The sequence below is a fragment of the Heterodontus francisci genome, chromosome 17 (assembly GCF_036365525.1).
Source record: "Heterodontus francisci isolate sHetFra1 chromosome 17, sHetFra1.hap1, whole genome shotgun sequence".
Lineage (NCBI taxonomy): Eukaryota > Metazoa > Chordata > Chondrichthyes > Heterodontiformes > Heterodontidae > Heterodontus > Heterodontus francisci.
The window spans coordinates 61,573,986-61,594,718 of NC_090387.1; positions in this window are offsets into that span (position 1 = coordinate 61,573,986).

Consider the following 20,733-nt stretch of genomic DNA (forward strand, 5'->3'; position numbering starts at 1 on the left):
GACCCCTAGAACTTACTGAGATGGTGGACTGACCCCTAGAACTTACTGAGAAGGAGGAGACTGACCCCTAGAACTTACTGAGATGGTGGAGACTGAACCCTAGAACTTACTGAGAAGGAGGAGACTGACCCCTAGAACTTACTGAGATGGTGGAGACTGACCCTAGAACTTACTGAGAAGGAGGAGACTGACCCCTAGAACTTACTGAGATGGAGAGACTGACCCTAGAACTTACTGAGATGGAGAGACTGACCCCTAGAACTTACTGAGATGGAAGAGACTGACCCCTAGAACTTACTGAGATGGTGGAGACTGACCCCTAGAACTTACTGAGAAGGAGGGGACTGACCCCTAGAACTTACTGAGATGGTGGAGACTGACCCTAGAACTTACTGAGAAGGAGGGGACTGACCCCTAGAACTTACTGAGATGGTGGAGACTGACCCCTAGAACTTACTGAGAAGGAGGGACTGACCCCTAGAACTTACTGAGATGGTGGAGACTGACCCCTAGAACTTACTGAGATGGAGGAGACTGACCCCTAGAACTTACTGAGATGGAGGAGACTGACCCCTAGAACTTACTGAGATGGTGGAGACTGACCCTAGAACTTACTGAGAGGAGACTGACCCCTAGAACTTACTGAGATGGTGGAGACTGACCCTAGAACTTACTGAGATGGAGGAGACTGACCCCTAGAACTTACTGAGATGGAGGAGACTGACCCCTAGAACTTACTGAGATGGAGGAGACTGACCCTAGAACTTACTGAGATGGAGAGACTGACCCCTAGAACTTACTGAGATGGTGGAGACTGACCCCTAGAACTTACTGAGATGGAGTGACTGACCCCTAGAACTTACTGAGAAGGTGGAGACTGACCCCTAGAACTTACTGAGAAGGAGGGGACTGACCCCTAGAACTTACTGAGATGGTGGAGACTGACCCCTAGAACTTACTGAGATGGAAGAGACTGACCCCTAGAACTTACTGAGATGGTGGAGACTGACCCCTAGAACTTACTGAGATGGAGAGACTGACCCCTAGAACTTACTGAGATGGTGGAGACTGACCCTAGAACTTACTGAGATGGTGGAGACTGACCCCTAGAACTTACTGAGAGGAGAGACTGACCCCTAGAACTTACTGAGATGGTGGAGACTGACCCCTAGAACTTACTGAGATGGTGGAGACTGACCCCTAGAACTTACTGAGATGGTGGAGACTGACCCCTAGAACTTACTGAGATGGTGAGACTGACCCCTAGAACTTACTGAGATGGTGGAGACTGACCCTAGAACTTACTGAGATGGTGGAGACTGACCCCTAGAACTTACTGAGATGGAGAGACTGACCCCTAGAACTTACTGAGATGGTGGAGACTGACCCCTAGAACTTACTGAGATGGTGGAGACTGACCCCTAGAACTTACTGAGAAGGAGGGGACTGACCCCTAGAACTTACTGAGATGGTGGAGACTGACCCCTAGAACTTACTGAGAAGGAGGAGACTGACCCCTAGAACTTACTGAGATGGTGGAGACTGACCCCTAGAACTTACTGAGATGGAGGAGACTGACCCTAGAACTTACTGAGAAGGAGGAGACTGACCCCTAGAACTTACTGAGATGGAGAGACTGACCCCTAGAACTTACTGAGATGGTGGAGACTGACCCCTAGAACTTACTGAGATGGTGGAGACTGACCCTAGAACTTACTGAGATGGTGGAGACTGACCCCTAGAACTTACTGAGATGGTGGAGACTGACCCCTAGAACTTACTGAGAAGGAGGGGACTGACCCCTAGAACTTACTGAGATGGTGGAGACTGACCCCTAGAACTTACTGAGAAGGAGGGGACTGACCCCTAGAACTTACTGAGATGGTGGAGACTGACCCCTAGAACTTACTGAGAAGGAGGAGACTGACCCCTAGAACTTACTGAGATGGTGGAGACTGACCCCTAGAACTTACTGAGATGGTGAGACTGACCCTAGAACTTACTGAGATGGTGGAGACTGACCCCTAGAACTTACTGAGATGGTGGAGACTGACCCCTAGAACTTACTGAGATGGTGGAGACTGACCCCTAGAACTTACTGAGATGGAGAGACTGACCCTAGAACTTACTGAGATGGTGGAGACTGACCCCTAGAACTTACTGAGATGGAGAGACTGACCCCTAGAACTTACTGAGAAGGAAGAGACTGACCCTAGAACTTACTGAGATGGAAGAGACTGACCCCTAGAACTTACTGAGATGGAAGAGACTGACCCCTAGAACTTACTGAGATGGAGAGACTGACCCTCTAGAACTTACTGAGAAGGAAGAGACTGACCCCTAGAACTTACTGAGATGGAAGAGACTGACCCTAGAACTTACTGAGATGGTGGAGACTGACCCCTAGAACTTACTGAGATGGAGGAGACTGACCCCTAGAACTTACTGAGATGGAAGAGACTGACCCCTAGAACTTACTGAGAAGGAGGAGACTGACCCCTAGAACTTACTGAGATGGTGGAGACTGACCCCTAGAACTTACTGAGATGGTGGAGACTGACCCTAGAACTTACTGAGATGGTGGAGACTGACCCCTAGAACTTACTGAGATGGAAGAGACTGACCCCTAGAACTTACTGAGAAGGAGGAGACTGACCCCTAGAACTTACTGAGATGGTGGAGACTGACCCCTAGAACTTACTGAGATGGAGGAGACTGACCCTAGAACTTACTGAGATGGAAGAGACTGACCCCTAGAACTTACTGAGAAGGAGGAGACTGACCCCTAGAACTTACTGAGATGGTGGAGACTGACCCCTAGAACTTACTGAGAAGGAGGAGACTGACCCCTAGAACTTACTGAGATGGTGGAGACTGACCCCTAGAACTTACTGAGAAGGAGGAGACTGACCCCTAGAACTTACTGAGATGGAAGAGACTGACCCTAGAACTTACTGAGAAGGAGGAGACTGACCCTAGAACTTACTGAGAAGGAGGAGACTGACCCCTAGAACTTACTGAGAAGGAGGAGACTGACCCCTAGAACTTACTGAGAAGGAGGAGACTGACCCCTAGAACTTACTGAGATGGAGGAGACTGACCCCTAGAACTTACTGAGATGGTGGAGACTGACCCTAGAACTTACTGAGAAGGAGGAGACTGACCCCTAGAACTTACTGAGAAGGAGGAGACTGACCCCTAGAACTTACTGAGAAGGAGGAGACTGACCCCTAGAACTTACTGAGATGGTGGAGACTGACCCCTAGAACTTACTGAGATGGAAGAGACTGACCCCTAGAACTTACTGAGATGGTGGAGACTGACCCCTAGAACTTACTGAGATGGAAGAGACTGACCCTAGAACTTACTGAGATGGTGGAGACTGACCCCTAGAACGCACTGAGATGGTGGAGACTGACCCCTACGACTTACTGAGATGGTGGAGACTGACCCCTAGAACTTACGAGATGGTGGAGACTGACCCCTACGACTTACTGAGATGGTGGAGACTGACCCCTAGAACTTACTGAGATGGTGGAGAGCTGACCCCTACGACTTACTGAGATGGTGGAGACTGACCCCTAGAACTTACTGAGATGGTGGAGACTGACCCCTACGACTTACTGAGATGGTGGAGACTGACCCCTACGACTTACTGAGATGGTGGAGACTGACCCCTAGAACTTACTGAGATGGTGGAGACTGACCCCTAGAACTTACTGAGATGGTGGAGACTGACCCCTAGAACTTACTGAGATGGTGGAGACTGACCCCTACGACTTACTGAGATGGTGGAGACTGACCCCTACGACTTACTGAGATGGTGGAGACTGACCCCTAGAACTTACTGAGATGGTGGAGACTGACCCCTAGACTTACTGAGATGGTGGAGACTGACCCCTAGAACTTACCGAGATGGTGGAGACTGACCCCTAGAACTTACTGAGATGGTGGAGACTGACCCCTAGAACTTACTGAGATGGTGGAGACTGACCCCTACGACTTACTGAGATGGTGGAGACTGACCCTAGAACTTACTGAGATGGTGGAGACTGACCCCTAGAACTTACTGAGATGGTGGAGACTGACCCCTAGAACTTACTGAGATGGTGGAGACTGACCCTAGAACTTACTGAGATGGTGGAGACTGACCCTACGACTTACTGAGATGGTGGAGACTGACCCCTAGAACTTACCTGAGATGGTGGAGACTGACCCCTAGAACTTACTGAGATGGTGGAGACTGACCCCTAGAACTTACTGAGAAGGAGGAGACTGACCCCTAGAACTTACTGAGATGGTGGAGACTGACCCCTAGAACTTACTGAGAAGGAGGAGACTGACCCCTAGAACTTACCGAGATGGTGGAGACTGACCCCTAGAACTTACTGAGATGGAAGAGACTGACCCCTAGAACTTACTGAGAAGGAGGAGACTGACCCCTAGAACTTACTGAGATGGTGGAGACTGACCCCTAGAACTTACTGAGAAGGAGGAGACTGACCCCTAGAACTTACTGAGAAGGAGGAGACTGACCCTAGAACTTACTGAGATGGAAGAGACTGACCCCTAGAACTTACTGAGATGGTGGAGACTGACCCCTAGAACTTACTGAGAAGGAGGAGACTGACCGCCTAGAACTTACTGAGAAGGAGGAGACTGACCCCTAGAACTTACTGAGATGGAGAGACTGACCCCTAGAACTTACTGAGATGGTGGAGACTGACCCCTAGAACTTACTGAGAAGGAGGAGACTGACCCCTAGAACTTACTGAGAAGGAGGAGACTGACCCCTAGAACTTACTGAGATGGAAGAGACTGACCCCTACGACTTACTGAGATGGTGGAGACTGACCCCTAGAACTTACCGAGATGGTGGAGACTGACCCTAGAACTTACTGAGATGGTGGAGACTGACCCCTACGACTTACTGAGATGGTGGAGACTGACCCCTAGAACTTACTGAGATGGTGGAGACTGACCCCTACGACTTACTGAGATGGTGGAGACTGACCCCTAGAACTTACCGAGATGGTGGAGACTGACCCCTAGAACTTACTGAGATGGTGGAGACTGACCCCTACGACTTACTGAGATGGTGGAGACTGACACCCTAGAACTTACTGAGATGGTGGAGACTGACCCTACGACTTACTGAGATGGTGGAGACTGACCCTAGAACTTACCGAGATGGTGGAGACTGACCCCTAGAACTTACTGAGATGGTGGAGACTGACCCCTAGAACTTACTGAGATGGTGGAGACTGACCCCTACGACTTACTGAGATGGTGGAGACTGACCCCTAGAACTTACCGAGATGGTGGAGACTGACCCCTAGAACTTACTGAGATGGTGGAGACTGACCCCTAGAACTTACTGAGATGGTGGAGACTGACCCCTAGAACTTACTGAGAAGGAGGGACTGACCCCTAGAACTTACTGAGAAGGAGGAGACTGACCCCTAGAACTTACTGAGATGGAAGAGACTGACCCCTAGAACTTACTGAGATGGTGGAGACTGACCCTAGAACTTACTGAGATGGAAGAGACTGACCCCTAGAACTTACTGAGATGGTGGAGACTGACCCCTAGAACTTACTGAGAGGAGGAGATTGACCCCTAGAACTTACTGAGAAGGAGGAGACTGACCCCTAGAACTTACTGAGAGGGTGGAGACTGACCCCTAGAACTTACTGAGATGGAGAGACTGACCCCTAGAACTTACTGAGATGGTGGAGACTGACCCCTAGAACTTACTGAGATGGTGGAGACTGACCCCTAGAACTACTGAGAAGGAGGAGACTGACCCCTAGAACTTACTGAGATGGAAGAGACTGACCCCTAGAACTTACTGAGATGGTGGAGACTGACCCCTAGAACTTACTGAGAGGGAGGAGATTGACCCTAGAACTTACTGAGAAGGAGGAGACTGACCCCTAGAACTTACTGAGATGGTGGAGACTGACCCCTAGAACTTACTGAGAAGGAGGAGACTGACCCCTACGACTTACTGAGATGGAGGAGACTGACCCTACGACTTACTGAGATGGAGGAGACTGACCCCTACGACTTACTGAGATGGTGGAGACTGACCCCTAGAACTTACCGAGATGGTGGAGACTGACCCCTAGAACTTACTGAGAAGGAGGAGACTGACCCCTACGACTTACTGAGATGGTGGAGACTGACCCCTACGACTTACTGAGATGGTGGAGACTGACCCCTAGAACTTACTGAGAAGGAGGGGACTGACCCCTAGAACTTACTGAGATGGTGGAGACTGACCCCTAGAACTTACTGAGAAGGAGGGACTGACCCCTAGAACTTACTGAGATGGAGGGACTGACCCCTAGAACTTACTGAGATGGAGGGAGACTGACCCCTAGAACTTACTGAGAAGGGAGGGGACTGACCCCTAGAACTTACTGAGAAGGAGGAGACTGACCCCTAGAACTTACTGAGATGGTGGAGACTGACCCCTAGAACTTACTGAGAAGGAGGAGACTGACCCCTAGAACTTACTGAGATGGTGGAGACTGACCCCTAGAACTTACTGAGATGGAGGAGACTGACCCTAGAACTTACTGAGATGGTGGAGACTGACCCTAGAACTTACTGAGATGGTGGAGACTGACCCCTAGAACTTACTGAGAAGGAGGAGACTGACCCTAGAACTTACTGAGATGGTGGAGACTGACCCCTAGAACTTACTGAGATGGAGGAGACTGACCCCTAGAACTTACTGAGATGGAGGAGACTGACCCCTAGAACTTACTGAGATGGAAGAGACTGACCCCTAGAACTTACTGAGATGGAAGAGACTGACCCCTAGAACTTACTGAGATGGTGGAGACTGACCCTAGAACTTACTGAGAAGGAGGACTGACCCCTAGAACTTACTGAGATGGTGGAGACTGACCCTAGAACTTACTGAGAAGGAGGGGACTGACCCCTAGAACTTACTGAGATGGTGGAGACTGACCCTAGAACTTACTGAGAAGAGGGGACTGACCCCTAGAACTTACTGAGATGGTGGAGACTGACCCCTAGAACTTACTGAGATGGTGGAGACTGACCCCTAGAACTTACTGAGAAGGAGGAGACTGACCCCTAGAACTTACTGAGATGGTGGAGACTGACCCCTAGAACTTACTGAGATGGAGGAGACTGACCCTAGAACTTACTGAGGAGGAGACTGACCCCTAGAACTTACTGAGATGGAGGAGACTGACCCCTAGAACTTACTGAGATGGAGGAGACTGACCCCTAGAACTTACTGAGATGGTGGAGACTGACCCCTAGAACTTACTGAGATGGAGAGACTGACCCCTAGAACTTACTGAGAAGGAGGAGACTGACCCCTAGAACTTACTGAGAAGGAGGGGACTGACCCCTAGAACTTACTGAGATGGTGGAGACTGACCCTAGAACTTACTGAGATGGAGAGACTGACCCTAGAACTTACTGAGATGGTGGAGACTGACCCCTAGAACTTACTGAGATGGAGAGACTGACCCTAGAACTTACTGAGATGGAGGAGACTGACCCCTAGAACTTACTGAGATGGTGGAGACTGACCCCTAGAACTTACTGAGATGGAAGAGACTGACCCCTAGAACTTACTGAGATGGTGGAGACTGACCCCTAGAACTTACTGAGATGGTGGAGACTGACCCCTAGAACTTACTGAGATGGTGGAGACTGACCCCTAGAACTTACTGAGATGGTGGAGACTGACCCCTAGAACTTACTGAGATGGTGGAGACTGACCCCTAGAACTTACTGAGATGGTGGAGACTGACCCCTAGAACTTACTGAGATGGAGGACTGACCCCTAGAACTTACTGAGATGGTGGAGACTGACCCCTAGAACTTACTGAGATGGTGGAGACTGACCCCTAGAACTTACTGAGAAGGAGGAGACTGACCCCTAGAACTTACTGAGATGGTGGAGACTGACCCCTAGAACTTACTGAGAAGGAGGAGGACTGACCCTAGAACTTACTGAGATGGTGGAGACTGACCCCTAGAACTTACTGAGAAGGAGGAGACTGACCCTAGAACTTACTGAGAAGGAGGAGACTGACCCCTAGAACTTACTGAGATGGAGGAGACTGACCCCTAGAACTTACTGAGATGGTGGAGACTGACCCCTAGAACTTACTGAGATGGAGGAGACTGACCCTAGAACTTACTGAGATGGTGGAGACTGACCCCTAGAACTTACTGAGATGGTGGAGACTGACCCCTAGAACTTACTGAGATGGAGGAGACTGACCCCTAGAACTTACTGAGATGGTGGAGACTGACCCCTAGAACTTACTGAGAAGGAGGGGACTGACCCCTAGAACTTACTGAGATGGTGGAGACTGACCCCTAGAACTTACTGAGAAGGAGGAGACTGACCCTAGAACTTACTGAGAAGGAGGAGACTGACCCCTAGAACTTACTGAGATGGAGGAGACTGACCCCTAGAACTTACTGAGATGGTGGAGACTGACCCCTAGAACTTACTGAGATGGTGGAGACTGACCCCTAGAACTTACTGAGATGGTGGAGACTGACCCCTAGAACTTACTGAGATGGTGGAGACTGACCCCTAGAACTTACTGAGATGGAAGAGACTGACCCCTAGAACTTACTGAGATGGTGGAGACTGACCCCTAGAACTTACTGAGATGGAAGAGACTGACCCCTAGAACTTACTGAGAAGGAAGAGACTGACCCCTAGAACTTACTGAGATGGAAGAGACTGACCCCTAGAACTTACTGAGATGGAAGAGACTGACCCCTAGAACTTACTGAGATGGAAGAGACTGACCCCTAGAACTTACTGAGAAGGTAGAGACTGACCCCTAGAACTTACTGAGATGGAAGAGACTGACCCCTAGAACTTACTGAGATGGTGGAGACTGACCCCTAGAACTTACTGAGATGGAAGAGACTGACCACTAGAACTTACTGAGAGGGAGGAGACTGACCCCTAGAACTTACTGAGATGGTGGAGACTGACCCCTAGAACTTACTGAGATGGAGGGACTGACCCCTAGAACTTACTGAGATGGAAGAGACTGACCCCTAGAACTTACTGAGATGGAAGAGACTGACCCCTAGAACTTACTGAGAGGGAGGAGACTGACCCCTAGAACTTACTGAGAAGGAAGAGACTGACCACTAGAACTTACTGGGAGGGAGGAGACTGACCCCTAGAACTTACTGAGATGGAAGAGACTGACCCCTAGAACTTACTGAGATGGTGGGGACTGACCCCTAGAACTTACTGAGATGGAAGAGACTGACCCCTAGAACTTACTGAGATGGAAGAGACTGACCCCTAGAACTTACTGAGAGGGAGGAGACTGACCCCTAGAACTTACTGAGAAGGAAGAGACTGACCACTAGAACTTACTGGGAGGGAGGAGACTGACCCCTAGAACTTACTGAGATGGAAGAGACTGACCCCTAGAACTTACTGAGATGGTGGAGACTGACCCCTAGAACTTACTGAGATGGTGGAGACTGACCCCTAGAACTTACTGAGATGGTGGAGACTGACCCCTAGAACTTACTGAGATGGAAGAGACTGACCCCTAGAACTTACTGAGATGGTGGAGACTGACCCCTACGACTTACTGAGAGGGAGGAGACTGACCCCTAGAACTTACTGAGATGGTGGAGACTGACCCCTAGAACTTACTGAGATGGAAGAGACTGACCCCTAGAACTTACTGAGATGGTGGAGACTGACCCCTAGAACTTACTGAGATGGAAGAGACTGACCCCTAGAACTTACTGAGATGGTGGAGACTGACCCCTAGAACTTACTGAGATGGAAGAGACTGACCCCTAGAACTTACTGAGATGGTGGAGACTGACCCCTAGAACTTACTGAGATGGTGGAGACTGACCCCTAGAACTTACTGAGATGGAGAGACTGACCCCTAGAACTTACTGAGATGGTGGAGACTGACCCCTAGAACTTACTGAGATGGTGGAGACTGACCCCTAGAACTTACTGAGATGGTGGAGACTGACCCCTAGAACTTACTGAGATGGTGGAGACTGACCCCTAGAACTTACTGAGATGGTGGAGACTGACCCCTAGAACTTACTGAGATGGTGGAGACTGACCCCTAGAACTTACTGAGATGGTGGAGACTGACCCCTAGAACTTACTGAGATGGTGGAGACTGACCCCTAGAACTTACTGAGATGGAAGAGACTGACCCCTAGAACTTACTGAGATGGTGGAGACTGACCCCTAGAACTTACTGAGATGGTGGAGACTGACCCCTAGAACTTACTGAGATGGTGGAGACTGACCCCTAGAACTTACTGAGATGGAAGAGACTGACCCCTAGAACTTACTGAGATGGTGGAGACTGACCCCTAGAACTTACTGAGATGGAAGAGACTGACCCCTAGAACTTACTGAGATGGTGGAGACTGACCCCTAGAACTTACTGAGATGGAAGAGACTGACCCCTAGAACTTACTGAGATGGTGGAGACTGACCCCTAGAACTTACTGAGATGGTGGAGACTGACCCCTAGAACTTACTGAGATGGTGGAGACTGACCCCTACGACTTACTGAGAGGGAGGAGACTGACCCCTAGAACTTACTGAGATGGTGGAGACTGACCCCTAGAACTTACTGAGATGGAAGAGACTGACCCCTAGAACTTACTGAGATGGAAGAGACTGACCCCTAGAACTTACTGAGATGGTGGAGACTGACCCCTAGAACTTACTGAGATGGTGGAGACTGACCCCTAGAACTTACTGAGATGGAAGAGACTGACCCCTACGACTTACTGAGAGGGAGGAGACTGACCCCTAGAACTTACTGAGATGGAAGAGACTGACCCCTAGAACTTACTGAGATGGTGGAGACTGACCCCTAGAACTTACTGAGATGGTGGAGACTGACCCCTACGACTTACTGAGAGGGAGGAGACTGACCCCTAGAACTTACTGAGAGGGAGGAGACTGACCCCTAGAACTTACTGAGAGGGAGGAGACTGACCCCTAGAACTTACTGTGAGGGAGGAGACTGACCCCTAGAACTTACTGAGAGGGAGGAGACTGACCCCTAGAACTTACTGAGAGGGAGGAGACTGACCCCTAGAACTTACTGAGATGGTGGAGACTGACCCCTAGAACTTACTGAGAGGGAGGAGACTGACCCCTAGAACTTACTGAGAGGGAGGAGACTGACCCCTAGAACTTACTGAGAGGGAGGAGACTGACCCCTAGAACTTACTGAGAGGGAGGAGACTGACCCCTAGAACTTACTGAGATGGTGGAGACTGACCCCTAGAACTTACTGAGATGGTGGAGACTGACCCCTAGAACTTACTGAGAGGGAGGAGACTGACCCCTAGAACTTACTGAGATGGAAGAGACTGACCCCTAGAACTTACTGAGATGGTGGAGACTGACCCCTACGACTTACTGAGAGGGAGGAGACTGACCCCTAGAACTTACTGAGATGGAAGAGACTGACCCCTAGAACTTACTGAGAGGGAGGAGACTGACCCCTAGAACTTACTGAGATGGAAGAGACTGACCCCTAGAACTTACTGAGAGGGAGGAGACTGACCCCTAGAACTTACTGAGAGGGAGGAGACTGACCCCTAGAACTTACTGAGATGGTGGAGACTGACCCCTAGAACTTACTGAGATGGTGGAGACTGACCCCTACGACTTACTGAGAGGGAGGAGACTGACCCCTAGAACTTACTGAGATGGTGGAGACTGACCCCTAGAACTTACTGAGATGGAAGAGACTGACCCCTAGAACTTACTGAGAGGGAGGAGACTGACCCCTAGAACTTACTGAGATGGTGGAGACTGACCCCTAGAACTTACTGAGATGGTGGAGACTGACCCCTAGAACTTACTGAGATGGAAGAGACTGACCCCTAGAACTTACTGAGAGGGAGGAGACTGACCCCTAGAACTTACTGAGATGGAAGAGACTGACCCCTAGAACTTACTGAGATGGTGGAGACTGACCCCTAGAACTTACTGAGATGGAAGAGACTGACCCCTAGAACTTACTGAGATGGTGGAGACTGACCCCTAGAACTTACTGAGATGGAAGAGACTGAGCCCTAGAACTTACTGAGAGGGAGGAGACTGACCCCTAGAACTTACTGAGAGGGAGGAGACTGACCCCTAGAACTTACTGAGAGGGAGGAGACTGACCCCTAGAACTTACTGAGAGGGAGGAGACTGACCCCTAGAACTTACTGAGATGGTGGAGACTGACCCCTAGAACTTACTGAGATGGTGGAGACTGACCCCTAGAACTTACTGAGATGGTGGAGACTGACCCCTACGACTTACTGAGAGGGAGGAGACGGACCCCTAGAACTTATTGAGATGGTGGAGACTGACCCCTAGAACTTACTGAGATGGAAGAGACTGACCCCTAGAACTTACTGAGATGGTGGAGACTGACCCCTAGAACTTACTGAGAGGGAGGAGACTGACCCCTAGAACTTACTGAGATGGTGGAGACTGACCCCTAGAACTTACTGAGATGGTGGAGACTGACCCCTACGACTTACTGAGAGGGAGGAGACTGACCCCTAGAACTTACTGAGATGGAAGAGACTGACCCCTAGAACTTACTGAGATGGAAGAGACTGACCCCTAGAACTTACTGAGAGGGAGGAGACTGACCCCTAGAACTTACTGAGATGGTGGAGACTGACCCCTAGAACTTACTGAGATGGTGGAGACTGACCCCTAGAACTTACTGAGAGGGAGGAGACTGACCCCTAGAACTTACTGAGATGGAAGAGACTGACCCCTAGAACTTACTGAGATGGTGGAGACTGACCCCTAGAACTTACTGAGATGGAAGAGACTGACCCCTAGAACTTACTGAGATGGTGGAGACTGACCCCTAGAACTTACTGAGATGGAAGAGACTGAGCCCTAGAACTTACTGAGAGGGAGGAGACTGACCCCTAGAACTTACTGAGAGGGAGGAGACTGACCCCTAGAACTTACTGAGATGGTGGAGACTGACCCCTAGAACTTACTGAGATGGAAGAGACTGACCCCTAGAACTTACTGAGATGGTGGAGACTGACCCCTAGAACTTACTGAGATGGAAGAGACTGAGCCCTAGAACTTACTGAGATGGAGGAGACTGACCCCTAGAACTTACTGAGATGGTGGAGACTGACCCCTAAAACTTACTGAGAGGGAGGAGACTGACCCCTAGAACTTACTGAGATGGTGGAGACTGACCCCTAGAACTTACTGAGAAGGAGGGGACTGACCCCTAGAATTTACTGAGATGGTGGAGACTGACCCCTAGAACTTACTGAGATGGTGGAGACTGACCCCTAGAACTTACTGAGATGGAAGAGACTGACCCCTAGAACTTACTGAGATGGTGGAGACTGACCCCTAGAACTTACTGAGATGGAAGAGACTGACCCCTAGAACTTACTGAGAAGGAGGGGACTGACCCCTAGAACTTACTGAGATGGTGGAGACTGACCCCTAGAACTTACTGAGAAGGAGGGGACTGACCCCTAGAACTTACTGAGATGGTGGAGACTGACCCCTAGAACTTACTGAGATGGTGGAGACTGACCCCTAGAACTTACTGAGATGGTGGAGACTGACCCCTAGAACTTACTGAGATGGTGGAGACTGACCCCTAGAACTTACTGAGAAGGAGGGGACTGACCCCTAGAACTTACTGAGATGGTGGAGACTGACCCCTAGAACTTACTGAGATGGAAGAGACTGACCCCTAGAACTTACTGAGATGGTGGAGACTGACCCCTAGAACTTACTGAGATGGAAGAGACTGACCCCTAGAACTTACTGAGATGGAAGAGACTGACCCCTAGAACTTACTGAGATGGTGGAGACTGACCCCTAGAACTTACTGAGATGGTGGAGACTGACCCCTAGAACTTACTGAGATGGAAGAGACTGACCCCTAGAACTTACTGAGATGGTGGAGACTGACCCCTAGAACTTACTGAGATGGTGGAGACTGACCCCTAGAACTTACTGAGATGGTGGAGACTGACCCCTAGAACTTACTGAGATGGAAGAGACTGACCCCTAGAACTTACTGAGATGGTGGAGACTGACCCCTAGAACTTACTGAGATGGAAGAGACTGACCCCTAGAACTTACTGAGATGGTGGAGACTGACCCCTAGAACTTACTGAGATGGAAGAGACTGACCCCTAGAACTTACTGAGATGGTGGAGACTGACCCCTAGAACTTACTGAGATGGTGGAGACTGACCCCTAGAACTTACTGAGATGGTGGAGACTGACCCCTACGACTTACTGAGAGGGAGGAGACTGACCCCTAGAACTTACTGAGATGGTGGAGACTGACCCCTAGAACTTACTGAGATGGAAGAGACTGACCCCTAGAACTTACTGAGATGGAAGAGACTGACCCCTAGAACTTACTGAGATGGTGGAGACTGACCCCTAGAACTTACTGAGATGGTGGAGACTGACCCCTAGAACTTACTGAGATGGAAGAGACTGACCCCTACGACTTACTGAGAGGGAGGAGACTGACCCCTAGAACTTACTGAGATGGAAGAGACTGACCCCTAGAACTTACTGAGATGGTGGAGACTGACCCCTAGAACTTACTGAGATGGTGGAGACTGACCCCTACGACTTACTGAGAGGGAGGAGACTGACCCCTAGAACTTACTGAGAGGGAGGAGACTGACCCCTAGAACTTACTGAGAGGGAGGAGACTGACCCCTAGAACTTACTGTGAGGGAGGAGACTGACCCCTAGAACTTACTGAGAGGGAGGAGACTGACCCCTAGAACTTACTGAGAGGGAGGAGACTGACCCCTAGAACTTACTGAGATGGTGGAGACTGACCCCTAGAACTTACTGAGAGGGAGGAGACTGACCCCTAGAACTTACTGAGAGGGAGGAGACTGACCCCTAGAACTTACTGAGAGGGAGGAGACTGACCCCTAGAACTTACTGAGAGGGAGGAGACTGACCCCTAGAACTTACTGAGATGGTGGAGACTGACCCCTAGAACTTACTGAGATGGTGGAGACTGACCCCTAGAACTTACTGAGAGGGAGGAGACTGACCCCTAGAACTTACTGAGATGGAAGAGACTGACCCCTAGAACTTACTGAGATGGTGGAGACTGACCCCTACGACTTACTGAGAGGGAGGAGACTGACCCCTAGAACTTACTGAGATGGAAGAGACTGACCCCTAGAACTTACTGAGAGGGAGGAGACTGACCCCTAGAACTTACTGAGATGGAAGAGACTGACCCCTAGAACTTACTGAGAGGGAGGAGACTGACCCCTAGAACTTACTGAGAGGGAGGAGACTGACCCCTAGAACTTACTGAGATGGTGGAGACTGACCCCTAGAACTTACTGAGATGGTGGAGACTGACCCCTACGACTTACTGAGAGGGAGGAGACTGACCCCTAGAACTTACTGAGATGGTGGAGACTGACCCCTAGAACTTACTGAGATGGAAGAGACTGACCCCTAGAACTTACTGAGAGGGAGGAGACTGACCCCTAGAACTTACTGAGATGGTGGAGACTGACCCCTAGAACTTACTGAGATGGTGGAGACTGACCCCTAGAACTTACTGAGATGGAAGAGACTGACCCCTAGAACTTACTGAGAGGGAGGAGACTGACCCCTAGAACTTACTGAGATGGAAGAGACTGACCCCTAGAACTTACTGAGATGGTGGAGACTGACCCCTAGAACTTACTGAGATGGAAGAGACTGAGCCCTAGAACTTACTGAGAGGGAGGAGACTGACCCCTAGAACTTACTGAGAGGGAGGAGACTGACCCCTAGAACTTACTGAGAGGGAGGAGACTGACCCCTAGAACTTACTGAGAGGGAGGAGACTGACCCCTAGAACTTACTGAGATGGTGGAGACTGACCCCTAGAACTTACTGAGATGGTGGAGACTGACCCCTAGAACTTACTGAGAGGGAGGAGACTGACCCCTAGAACTTACTGAGATGGTGGAGACTGACCCCTAGAACTTACTGAGATGGTGGAGACTGACCCCTACGACTTACTGAGAGGGAGGAGACGGACCCCTAGAACTTATTGAGATGGTGGAGACTGACCCCTAGAACTTACTGAGATGGAAGAGACTGACCCCTAGAACTTACTGAGATGGTGGAGACTGACCCCTACGACTTACTGAGAGGGAGGAGACGGACCCCTAGAACTTATTGAGATGGTGGAGACTGACCCCTAGAACTTACTGAGATGGAAGAGACTGACCCCTAGAACTTACTGAGATGGTGGAGACTGACCCCTAGAACTTACTGAGAGGGAGGAGACTGACCCCTAGAACTTACTGAGATGGTGGAGACTGACCCCTAGAACTTACTGAGATGGTGGAGACTGACCCCTACGACTTACTGAGAGGGAGGAGACTGACCCCTAGAACTTACTGAGATGGAAGAGACTGACCCCTAGAACTTACTGAGATGGAAGAGACTGACCCCTAGAACTTACTGAGAGGGAGGAGACTGACCCCTAGAACTTACTGAGATGGTGGAGACTGACCCCTAGAACTTACTGAGAGGGAGGAGACTGACCCCTAGAACTTACTGAGATGGAAGAGACTGACCCCTAGAACTTACTGAGATGGTGGAGACTGACCCCTAGAACTTACTGAGATGGAAGAGACTGACCCCTAGAACTTACTGAGATGGTGGAGACTGACCCCTAGAACTTACTGAGATGGAAGAGACTGAGCCCTAGAACTTACTGAGAGGGAGGAGACTGACCCCTAGAACTTACTGAGAGGGAGGAGACTGACCCCTAGAACTTACTGAGATGGTGGAGACTGACCCCTAGAACTTACTGAGATGGAAGAGACTGACCCCTAGAACTTACTGAGATGGTGGAGACTGACCCCTAGAACTTACTGAGATGGAAGAGACTGAGCCCTAGAACTTACTGAGATGGAGGAGACTGACCCCTAGAACTTACTGAGATGGTGGAGACTGACCCCTAAAACTTACTGAGAGGGAGGAGACTGACCCCTAGAACTTACTGAGATGGTGGAGACTGACCCCTAGAACTTACTGAGAAGGAGGGGACTGACCCCTAGAATTTACTGAGATGGTGGAGACTGACCCCTAGAACTTACTGAGATGGTGGAGACTGACCCCTAGAACTTACTGAGATGGAAGAGACTGACCCCTAGAACTTACTGAGATGGTGGAGACTGACCCCTAGAACTTACTGAGATGGAAGAGACTGACCCCTAGAACTTACTGAGAAGGAGGGGACTGACCCCTAGAACTTACTGAGATGGTGGAGACTGACCCCTAGAACTTACTGAGAAGGAGGGGACTGACCCCTAGAACTTACTGAGATGGTGGAGACTGACCCCTAGAACTTACTGAGATGGTGGAGACTGACCCCTAGAACTTACTGAGATGGTGGAGACTGACCCCTAGAACTTACTGAGATGGTGGAGACTGACCCCTAGAACTTACTGAGAAGGAGGGGACTGACCCCTAGAACTTACTGAGATGGTGGAGACTGACCCCTAGAACTTACTGAGATGGAAGAGACTGACCCCTAGAACTTACTGAGATGGTGGAGACTGACCCCTAGAACTTACTGAGATGGAAGAGACTGACCCCTAGAACTTACTGAGATGGAAGAGACTGACCCCTAGAACTTACTGAGATGGTGGAGACTGACCCCTAGAACTTACTGAGATGGAAGAGACTGACCCCTAGAACTTACTGAGATGGAAGAGACTGAGCCCTAGAACTTACTGAGATGGTGGAGACTGACCCCTAGAACTTACTGAGATGGTGGAGACTGACCCCTAGAACTTACTGAGATGGTGGAGACTGACCCCTAGAACTTACTGAGATGGTGGAGACTGACCCCTAGAACTTACTGAGATGGTGGAGACTGACCCCTAGAACTTACTGAGATGGAAGAGACTGACCCCTAGAACTTACTGAGATGGTGGAGACTGACCCCTAGAACTTACTGAGATGGTGGAGACTGACCCCTAGAACTTACTGAGAGGGAGGAGACTGACCCCTAGAACTTACTGAGAGGGAGGAGACTGACCCCTAGAACTTACTGAGAGGGAGGAGACTGACCCCTAGAACTTACTGAGAGGGAGGAGACTGACCCCTAGAACTTACTGAGATGGAAGAGACTGACCCCTAGAACTTACTGAGATGGAAGAGACTGACCCCTAGAACTTACTGAGAGGGAGGAGACTGACCCCTAGAACTTACTGAGAGGGAGGAGACTGACCCCTAGAACTTACTGAGAGGGAGGAGACTGACCCCTAGAACTTACTGAGAGGGAGGAGACTGACCCCTAGAACTTACTGAGATGGAAGAGACTGACCCCTAGAACTTACTGAGATGGAAGAGACTGACCCCTAGAACTTACTGAGAGGGAGGAGACTGACCCCTAGAACTTACTGAGAAGGAAGAGACTGACCCCTAGAACTTACTGAGATGGTGGAGACTGACCCCTAGAACTTACTGAGATGGAAGAGACTGACCCCTAGAACTTACTGAGATGGAAGAGACTGACCCCTAGAACTTACTGAGAAGGAGGAGACTGACCCCTAGAACTTACTGAGATGGTGGAGACTGACCCCTAGAACTTACTGAGATGGAAGAGACTGACCCCTAGAACTTACTGAGATGGTGGAGACTGACCCCTAGAACTTACTGAGATGGAAGAGACTGACCCCTAGAACTTACTGAGAAGGAGGAGACTGACCCCTAGAACTTACTGAGATGGTGGAGACTGACCCCTAGAACTTACTGAGATGGAAGAGACTGACCCCTAGAACTTACTGAGATGGTGGAGACTGACCCCTAGAACTTACTGAGATGGAAGAGACTGACCCCTAGAACTTACTGAGAAGGAGGAGACTGACCCCTAGAACTTACTGAGAAGGAGGAGATTGACCCCTAGAACTTACTGAGAAGGAAGAGACTGACCCCTAGAACTTACTGAGATGGTGGAGACTGACCCCTAGAACTTACTGAGATGGAAGAGACTGACCCCTAGAACTTACTGAGATGGAAGAGACTGACCCCTAGAACTTACTGAGATGGAAGAGACTGACCCCTAGAACTTACTGAGATGGTGGAGACTGACCCCTAGAACTTACTGAGATGGAAGAGACTGACCCCTAGAACTTACTGAGATGGAAGAGACTGACCCCTAGAACTTACTGAGATGGAAGAGACTGACCCCTAGAACTTACTGAGATGGAAGAGACTGACCCCTAGAACTTACTGAGAGGGAGGAGACTGACCCCTAGAACTTACTGAGAAGGAAGAGACTGACCCCTAGAACTTACTGAGATGGAAGAGACTGACCCCTAGAACTTACTGAGATGGTGGAGACTGACCCCTAGAACTTACTGAGATGGAAGAGACTGACCCCTAGAACTTACTGAGATGGTGGAGACTGACCCCTAGAACTTACTGAGAGGGAGGAGATTGACCCCTAGAACTTACTGAGAGGGTGGAGACTGACCCCTAGAACTTACTGAGAGGGAGGAGACTGACCCCTAGAACTTACTGAGATGGTGGAGACTGACCCCTAGAACTTACTGAGATGGTGGAGACTGACCCCTAGAACTTACTGAGAGGGAGGAGACTGACCCCTAGAACTTACTGAGATGGTGGAGACTGACCCCTAGAACTTACTGAGATGGTGGAGACTGACCCCTAGAACTTACTGAGATGGTGGAGACTGACCCCTAGAACTTACTGAGATGGTGGAGACTGACCCCTAGAACTTACTGAGAGGGAGGAGATTGACCCCTAGAACTTACTGAGAGGGAGGAGATTGACCCCTAGAACTTACTGAGAGGGAGGAGATTGACCCCTAGAACTTACTGAGATGGTGGAGACTGACCCCTAGAACTTACTGAGAGGGAGGAGATTGACCCCTAGAACTTACTGAGAGGGAGGAGATTGACCCCTAGAACTTACTGAGAGGGAGGAGACTGACCCCTAGAACTTACTGAGATGGTGGAGACTGACCCCTAGAACTTACTGAGATGGTGGAGACTGACCCCTAGAACTTACTGAGATGGTGGAGACTGACCCCTAGAACTTACTGAGAGGGAGGAGACTGACCCCTAGAACTTACTGAGAGGGAGGAGACTGACCCCTAGAACTTACTGAGAGGGAGGAGATTGACCCCTAGAACTTACTGAGATGGTGGAGACTGACCCCTAGAACTTACTGAGAGGGAGGAGACTGACCCCTAGAACTTACTGAGATGGTGGAGACTGACCCCTAGAACTTACTGAGATGGTGGAGACTGACCCCTAGAACTTACTGAGATGGTGGAGACTGACCCCTAGAACTTACTGAGAGGGAGGAGACTGACCCCTAGAACTTACTGAGATGGTGGAGACTGACCCCTACGACTTACTGAGATGGTGGAGACTGACCCCTAGAACTTACTGAGATGGTGGAGACTGACCCCTAGAACTTACTGAGAGGGAGGAGACTGACCCCTAGAACTTACTGAGATGGTGGAGACTGACCCCTAGAACTTACTGAGATGGTGGAGACTGACCCCTAGAACTTACTGAGATGGTGGAGACTGACCCCTAGAACTTACTGAGATGGTGGAGACTGACCCCTAGAACTTACTGAGAGGGAGGAGACTGACCCCTAGAAC